The sequence below is a fragment of the Camellia sinensis genome, chromosome 14 (genome assembly GCF_055761805.1).
Source record: "Camellia sinensis isolate YWXY chromosome 14, ASM5576180v1, whole genome shotgun sequence".
In the NCBI taxonomy this organism is placed as follows: Eukaryota; Viridiplantae; Streptophyta; class Magnoliopsida; order Ericales; family Theaceae; genus Camellia; species Camellia sinensis.
In genome coordinates this window covers 8,957,714-8,967,318 of record NC_138974.1, presented here as the reverse complement: position 1 = coordinate 8,967,318, position 9,605 = coordinate 8,957,714, and the positions used below count along the sequence as shown (strand labels likewise).

The 9,605-nt window shown below is 37.1% G+C and overlaps 1 long non-coding RNA gene across 1 annotated transcript; it reads left to right on the top strand.

The window, feature by feature from the left end:
* Nucleotides 1-2,280: 2,280 nt before the first annotated feature.
* LOC145807532 (uncharacterized) lies at nucleotides 2,281-5,414 on the top strand. The gene is made up of 2 exons (XR_014350676.1): nucleotides 2,281-3,375; nucleotides 5,155-5,414. It is a non-coding gene; the product is annotated as an uncharacterized LOC145807532 (long non-coding RNA).
* The last annotated feature ends 4,191 nt before the right edge of the window (nucleotides 5,415-9,605 follow it).

Below are 9,605 nucleotides of genomic sequence, written 5' to 3'. Positions count from 1 at the left end.
AACTATTGTTTTTAAAATCTTTTTTGTTTTTTCATTTCTTCACCAAACTTGTTTTAATTTGAAAAAATTAGTGAAACATCCATCTCTAATTTTGTGTAGTATGAGAGGTCCAAGATATTTTTTTTTATTAGCTAAGATACCTCAACATTTACCAAGAGAAAATTTGACTCAAAAAATTTTTGTTCGACTCAGAAAAATTTCACCTGACTTAGAGAATTTTCAAAATTTTTTGATATGACCACAGAGAAATTTTGAAATTTTTCTATAAAATCAAAGAAATTTCTCTGTAAAAATTCAAATTTCTCTGAGTTGGGAAATTTTTTCTGAGTCGGGTAAAATTTCTCTTAGTCAAATTTTCTCTGTAGAAATCTTGAGGGACCTTAACTACTATAAAAATATTATATATCTTATATCTTATAAAATCTTAATATCCGCCATCTTTAAAAAAAAATAAAAAGATCTCCTTTTGATTTTGCATGATAAAATTGTAAAAGGCCAGGTGCATACCACCTAGTAACTATAACAAAAAATTTGGTCAAAAAATAAAATATGTATCTTAGATTTAATTCTTATAGAATAAGATCCACACATAAAATAATCTCAACTATTGAATTTTTTTAAATGAAATTTCTGAATATGAGTACGAAACATTATTGGTAATAAATAAAAAATAAATACAAAAAAAAAAAGATGAAGACAAAACTATTGAAAAATAAAGTTGAATTGCAATAGGAGTGTAAAAATGGCCCGCGGCCCGAGATAAGCCCGACCCCGTTTGGGCCCAGGCCTGAGCCCAGCCGGAGACTCTGAGCTTGGGCCATCATTTTGAAGCCCGGCCCATCGACCGGCTTTAAGCCCACTCAAGGCCTAGCCTGAGGCTCAGCCCGTGCCGAGGTCCAATGTCTTATTTAGTAAAAAACAATAAAATTTTGATAGAAAAAAAAATGTTCAAGTCCGCCCAAGCCCAAACCCACAGGCCCGCCTAAGGCCCAAATACCCTCTGAGCCTAGGCCTAATTTTCTAACCTGTGGGCCAGTCCGATCAAGCCCTAATTTTGGCGGGAGCCCACTAGGCCCGAGCCCAAGTGGGCCTGGCCAAGCCAAGCCAAGCCAGACCAAATTTACGCCCCTAAATTGCAACTACCCGGCAATAGATGGTGATATGTAACTAAAATAGAGCCATTAATGAGAAATTGTAAATTGAGGTGCAACTAACACTAAAGTCTCGTTTGTCAAGTATATATTTTAGTAAAAAAGTTAAAAAATCACTATAAGTTGTGAAATTACTCTCTCTATTTTTTTGTACATTTTTTCATAAAAAATTAAAAAATTACTAAAATAATATGTTCTCAAACGAGACCTAATCTATGACTATCTGAAATTATTGGGTAACTTACACTGATTTTTTTTAGGTTAAAAAAATATTTATTTAATTAACGAATTATTGATGAAAATATGGTTAAGTACTATATAAACTAAAATTTTACAAGAGCTTAATTTAATTATGTAGAAATTGTAAAATTTATTATATTTTTCCTAAATTTTAAGAGAAGATAGCGTAATTTATCCAAATTATTTTCAACTAGCTGCCATTAATGATCTGTTACATTATTTATGTGATATTTTTAACAAATATTTTTTCCTTAAAATACACTAGACAAGCCATTCTTATCTGACAAACTATCCAACAAAGGTGGATGAGCATTGTCTTACTTGTAAAATCTTTGCTTACATCATTAATTGAAAATAGAATAATGCTTGGGACCCCTTTTTGGGGGTCACCCCCTCACCCCCTCCTTTGCCACGTGGCGGGTGGCGATTAGAGGAGCAGGAAAAAAAAGAAAAAGAAAAAGAAAATGTAACCAATGAGAGAGAGAGGGGGTCAAAGGGGGTGGGTGTGAAACCCCGTATTTTTATATAATAAAAATAATATGTATAATTTTAATTTTCTTAAATAATTATTCACAATATTTTGAATTTAATAGTCTGTATATTTTTATACTGAAAATTTATTCAAAACAAAATAAAATAAAATATTTTTGACTTTATATTATTACTCAATATTAATTTCTGAACCGTATGATATTTTTATTATATTTTTCTCTATATTTTTTTGGTAATCAAATTACACTGAAACCATATAATTGTTGTACTAAAACCCAATCAAAAACCATGGGTTGCTACCCCAGGTTTTCTTGCATTCCACCTGCAACGTGGTGAGCATGCTGATGCCATGCCACCAAGTGTTCTATTTCTCTCTTTTTTTTTTTTTTTTTTTTTTATTTCTTTTCATCTTCCTCACTTTGCTTCTCTTCTAATTTGATATCCCTCTTTCTCTCGGTTCTCCCTCTCCCTCTACCTCTCATTCTCAAAACTCTCTTTCTCCTTTATCTATGTTTTTCCTCCTTCCCCAACCTCCATAGCCATGGCCTCAACCCACACTATCGCCAACCCGCGAATTTCACCACCATTGGCGCACCGTCGGACCGGCACCACCACCATCACCTATTTCTATTATCATCTAGAACCACCATCCACAAAGTGTTGTAGGTGAAGAAAGAGAAGAAGAAAGAAGATGGAGGAGAAAGAAGCAAAGTTAGAGAAATTTATTTTGAATTTCAAAAGTTGGTTTTCGGCTTACTTTCGGCATGCCAAAACCATCCATTCCGGGAAGAATTGAGGAAAATGGATCATGTAAGATGAAGTACGGAGTAAGTTGAAGAGATTGGCGAAAGAATAAAGTAAAACCGTTAAGAATTAAGAAAGTTATGGAGTCCGAAAGATGGTTCGAAGAAATGTCCGAGACGGTAGGAAAATAATCTTATTTTTGGTCAAATTTTGGAGGTCCGACGGCATGCAAAAAGAGACGGAACGAGGCGTGTGAGTAGTGAACCAAAAACTAGGCCGTGAGGTGAATCCAATGACAGAAAAATAAGATAAAACGGAGTTACGATGAAGAAGATACAAGTATTTGAACTGGGGACATTGAAACCAAATTTCTGGGTCTCTTCTGTTCGTGCATGCTACGGCTTTGGAGAAGATGAGCTTAAATTTTATCCTGTGTTTCTCGGCCCATGCTGCTACGGTGCACCCTAGTACCTCTAGGTTAATCGAGTGGTCCTATGACTTTGGGGATGACCACCCTTAGGTTTTTCGACGTGTAGAATCCATTTTTGGGTTAGATCTTGCAAAATTTGAGTCTAAGATGATGATCAACAACTAAATGTTCTAAGAGAATCCAATGGCAGATCAACGGTGAGATCGCGTCCGATTGATGTGAAATTTTAGCAAGACGATCATGGAGCCAGGACAATCATATCTTACGATCAGAATCATAAATCAAATTCGGACGATAAATCGTTAACAACCTAACATAGTAAGTAAACTCTTATAACCGTCTAATTCTTTTTAATTGTTAAATATTTAGATTTGTGTTCATATGTTAACATAGCTAAAACTTTAGATAAAATTTTGTTTATAGTTGTATGTGAATTTGTGATTGGTATGTTAAATATTTGAAGGTCATTTCTTTATTAGTAGCCTTAAAATCATGATATAATCTTGGATTTAGACTTGCATGTGTAATTTGTGCCATTAAAGAGATGATTAAAGATTTTATTTGGTTTGATTATATAACTCTTCAATCTGCTAGAAACTTGTACGAATTTTTAGACAATTTTATGCTCAAAATTTTGAAATGATTTCTTCTACAAAGTTGTTGAGAATGATGTCTAGTTCACCCAGGAATTTTCTTAACGATTATTGAGCTTGGTACGAATTTATACAAATTTATAATTAAATCTGCTACTGTAAGACAGATTTTAGTATATGTTTAAAAGCTTATTAAAAATTCCATATTAATCCAAATCTGGAAATTTCTAACTAAAATATGAAATTTGAGAAGTCTAATTTCATACTAAATTTTGAGATTGTGGGTTTGATTTATAAATTTAAGTATGGAATTAATTTAAGAAAATGTGATAAATCTGTGTCATAAAAATTTCTTAGAATTTTACAGAATTATTTATAACTTATCTTTGGGAATTTATTCCTGAAAATTGACCCAAACATATGTATTGAATATTCTGTACATTTCCACGAATTTTAGAACTGCATAAATAATTTATTTATAATTTTTATTACCTAAGGTATAACCTGAAAATTTCCTGACAGGTTTAAGATCATGACTTTAATTATTTATTCGGATAAAAATCAGTTATTGTGTTGGTCCAATTCATCAAATATAGTAAATTAGTAATCCATGTATGGGTGTATTGTGATTTATTTAATATTGTGGTAGTCTAATCTTGTAAATTAAAGATCCATGCACGTGTGTGGCTTTGGTTTATTTTCTCTGTATCTAAATTATTATTTCATACCATGGTTTAAATAAATTGTTTATTTAAATGTTGTACATTTATTTATTATTGTGTGACATGTGCAATATTTTATGTTGGGAATTTTAATGAGTTGATATAACATCAATTGTGATTAAAATTTAAAATTATTTGTGAGTACTATCAAAATTAACTGAAATGATTAACGGCATATACAAAGTTAACAATTGACGGTTAATACTAATTGTTCGGAGTGAGTCTTGGTTTAAAGACTGTACGGAATTAAGGGTTGACGGTTAATACCGGTTGTTCAGGGTGAGCCCTGGTTTTGAGAATTCTCACGTAAATTGTGTTGCGAAACTCTAAGATGGCACGGGACTTATTTGAACCCTTTTCGGTATTTGGTTTTGGAATAAGGGTGGATGTGCTGGTGGCACACAGGGAGGTTACGTACCCCTGGCAGACCGTTTCCTTGGGGCAGACCACGGATGCCACTACTTGGGTATATCACTCCGGACGTGGGCATCCCTGGTAGTTACGGTTGGTAACACTTGAATATTTGACCAAGGGAGGGTTTCAAATTAACCGTTGTCATGCTTAGTGGTTGGTAAGTTAAATCTCTTTGGTGAGATTTCGAGTGTCACCTAATTTATTAAAATTATTTTAATGGTTGTAATTTATGCTTACAATTATATTGTTACCTCGTGTTTATAATCTCATTATTTTTCTCTTAAAAAGAATGGTAGGTTGGTTATGTTTTCTTACTGTGTTGCAAAACTCATGGCATATATTTTTGTTGCCCTGGCGTTTTATGCCAGGTCTTGGCGAGAAAATAACTGAAGCTGAAATGGAGTCGACGCTAACGTAGAGCCTTGGCTGACCTGAAACCCCGAGTAGAGCCGAATAAATAATATTATTTTATATAATAGCTATTAAGGACTTTATAATTTCATTTGATGTTGTATTTGGATAATTTTAAGCTTTTATCTATTGTTATTTGGACGTTTGGTTATGTACGAGAGTTGGATTACCCTATTGAGATGTCAAATTTTTAGTTTATTAAGTCATTTTGTTTATTTAATTTCCCTTGATGTTCGAAAAATTTGGGGCGTCACAGTGGGGGAAAAAGGGGGGATGAATCATTGTTGTTGAAAATATCACATAAATAATGTCACCACGAACTACTGAATAATTGCCCATAAAAATAAAAATAAAAAAGATATTTACATGGGTAATGCCCATATGCAAATTATGACAAAAGTGAGTTTAATTACCACAAATGTGATGAATTCCACGATAGTCATGACTTAAAAATAAAATAAAAATTAAAAAAAAGTATCACCAAATATCACTTAAGATATAATTAAAAATTTCTTAAATCACAATCAAAATAATATCTGAGAGAGTAATTTATATAAAAATTGGGCCGAGCTAAGTCCATCTTCTGGAATGGACCGAGCTAGGTACAGTCTCTTGGTCATTGGGCCACACTGTGGGCGGAAGTGAGAATGGAATAGCTCAGTCGTAGACCGAGCGGATATTCGGCCAAATACTTGGACCGAGGTGATTAATATTTGATCCAAGAAGGACCGGGGTAAGATCGTGGCGGAGTACCGAGATGGGGTTTATCTCTGTAGTGACCCTCATCCTTGTCTTAGTCATGTTCGAGTGCATGTGCATGTTTTTGTTTTGTTAAGTTTGCATTTGTGGTTTCGAACTTGTTTTGCCTAAAGAAGGGTTCCCGTCTTGTTTGTACCTAAGTGTTTGGCTTGAGTACTGTTTGTACGTTTTGTCCCTTGCTTGGTGTGTGTAGCTGAGGTCACCTAAAGCCTAGGTCACGCCTTTGAACCTTTTTCACCTAGGACCATCTTGGAACCACTTTGGTTGACCTTCACCTTCACCTTGGCATATTGGTCGAGATGTCATCAACTAGGCCGAAGTGTGCATCACCAAGGCTGAGATATGTATCATCTAAGCCGAGATGTTACCATCTAGGCATCCTTGATCCTTGCACCTAGAGATCTTGTTCCTGGGGATTCATGCAATGCACTGTAACGTAGTGGCTAAAATGCAATGTAATAGCTAAGAGGTAAAGGTACCTTACAGGGGCAATTGGCAATGACTTACCTCATGCTGCTGGGGATCTTTCGCTCCTTCTTGGTTGAACTGCAGGTACTACTTTTCTCCCTGACTATGGTCACAGCTTTCCCTATTCTCCAACGGGGTGATAGACTAGGTTGGTTCAGTATCCAGAATTGAGGTGCATACACGCTATCTCAACCTATGGGGCTTCCATACAGATTTCAAGCCGAGGACACGCCTCTGGGTATTTAAACCAGACTTTAGTCACGGAAATCCCGAACCTTTGCGTTCTAGGCATGAGCCATCCGAACTCTAGTTTCCACCGTCGCAATTGGTCTCCTAGGAACTCACCGCGAACACAGGCAGGTGGCTATACCAGACCACCAGAAGTCGTTTGGGCACGACAAACACCAAAGGAATTACACCTTTAGAGGATTTCAGGTCTCCTAGACCAGGAGTGCACAAGATAGTGCGAATAAAGATGCAGGATTTAAGGTCTCCGCAGACCGGAGGATTTAAGGTCTCCTAGACCGGGGAGTGCACAAGATAGTGCGATGCAGAGTGAATGCACAAAACAGTGCTAAACAGATGCACAAAAAAGTGCGATGCTAAAGGTGTACAAAATAGTACGAGCAAGGTGAATGCACAAAACAGTGCGATACCAATAAGGTGCACAAGATAGCGCGATACAATGCACTAACAAGTACAGGTGAGATGCGCAAGATAGCGCGATGGAATGCATGCAAAAATGCAAGTAAGGTGCACAAAACAGTGTAATGCGCAAGAAAGCACGAGTGATTTGAAATACACAAGACAGTGCGAGTGATTCGAAATGCACAAGAAAGTGCGATTGCGATGCGTAAAATAGCGCGAAATGTAAACTGCACAAAACAGTGCGATGCCCAAAATGGCGCGAGTGATTTTTGAAATGCACTAAACAGTGCGATACGCTAAACAGCGCGATTGATTTTGAAATGCAATGCACGAAATAGTGCGAGTGATTTGAAATGCACTAAACAGTGTGATACGCTAAACAGCGTGATTGAAATGCAATGCACTAGACAGTGCGATACGCTAAACAGCGCGATTGATTTGAAATGCACTAGACAGTGCGATACGCTAAACAGCGCGATTGATTCGAAATGCACTAGACAGTGCGATACGCTAAACAACGCGATTGATTCGAAATGCACTAGACAGTGCGATACGCTAAACAGCGCGATTGAAATGAAATGCACTAGACAGTGCGATACGCTAAACAGCGCGATTGATTTGAAATGCACTAGACAGTGCGATACGCTAAACAGTGCGATTGAAATGCACTAAACAGTGCGATACGCTAAACAGCGCGATTGAAATGAAATGCACTAAATAGTGCGATACGCTAAACAGCGCGATTGATTTGAAATTGACTAAACAGTGCGATACGCTAAACAGCGTGATTGATTTGAAATGCACTAAACAGTGCGATACGCTAAACAGCGCGATTGATTTGAAATGCAATGCACAAAATAGTGCGAGTGAGATACAACCATAAGATGCACAAGACAGTGCTAGTGAGATACAAAGTGTAAGTGCACAAGATAGTGCGAGTGAATGCATGTTCTATGCAAATGAGGTGCATTTTCTATGCAAGAAACAGGAGTGCATTTTCTATGCAAAAGATATGAGCATTTTCTATGCAAGAAACAGGAGCATATTCTATGCAATATTGAAAGCAAATTCTATGCAGAATCGAAAGCAAGCATATTCTATGCATGAATCATAACGATGTGCGGCAGGCATGTCACAGAAGTGTATATGAAAGTGCACATTCTATGTAGTAGAGGAGTATCAAACATGTACCCTGGTGCCTCTGATTTATCTCTTAGAGGACTTTGCAACACACACAGCTCAAAGGGGCACACCCTGTTCATATTGGCGAGAGGTAACATCTGCTGCTGCTGCTTTAATTGCCATTCTGATTTAAAGCATGCTTAAGCTTGGAGTAGAGGCACACTCATTTTCAGGGCACTGGCAAGGCCTGAAGAGGTACATATGGAATGTAATCGCAAAATTTTCTGAAGGTGAAACACACTCAGATGCTCAAAAGTTTCCCTATTTTCTTTTGCTTCGTAGTCCGGAACTTATATAGCTTCAAATAGGTCCTGGTTTTACCGTTCACACTTATCGGGGGTGAACCCTGCGGTTTTATGAAAGAACGAATCTTGTTTTGCACAGATGTGGAGAACGACACGGCACTCGGAGCGCAAAATGATTTTTTTTTTTTTTTTTTTTTTGAATTTGAGAAACGAGTTCTTAACCGGGTATTGAGCTTACGACTGAACACAGCAAAGCGACTCGACAAGGAAATAAAAGGTACACAACCTAGACACATCGAGTAACACTCGAAACGACTCAAAACAAGAATCGAGATAAAACAAAAAGACACGACACTCAGACGTGCACGGGGAGCCTGTTTCGCCGGGTAGTGTTTCCCACCCTTTCTTATTTGTGGTTCTCACATCACTCGGCCCTCAAGCTCTGTTTTTTTTTTTTTGAAAAAGCCCCTTTCTCACTTTTTCTCTCATCATACATCTCTCTATTCTTCAATCTCTCGTTTTTCATCCCTCCCCTGGGTGGTTGATGGATGAACAGGAAGTTGCGGGCTCACGCCCAACATAATCAGCTCGCGGCTATTTCCTTCGGTGACATCTGTTGTTGCGCCGGATGAGGGAATGGAGCATCTTGATCCATTCCAATTCGTGCTTCACACTCGGCTTGATACCTCGCTGCTTGGAGGAAGAGAGAGCTTTCAGCCCTTTGTCGTTAACTTCGGTCATCCCCCTTTTTTTTTTTGGCGGGTAGAGTGGCCTTTCTGGCAAGTATGTTGGCAATGGGGAAAAGACAGGAAGCCTGACTCAACTGTGCCCGTAGTTCATCATTTCGACCATTTTTTTAGTTTTAGTTTTCTCCTAAAAAAATTTTGACCAAAATGAGAGTTAGATTAACATACTTGTTCAACTTTCTGATTTAAAATCATGCAAGTTAGGCAGTGAGCACTGAGAGTTTTCCTTTTTTGGGTCCAAGAAATGGTCCAGTTTTGAAAATGGAATACTTTTCGAGAAGATTAGTCAACCTCAGTAAAAATTCTCAAAAACTATTTTCGTAAACGACCACTGCTCAACGAGCATGGGACCTACTCTTG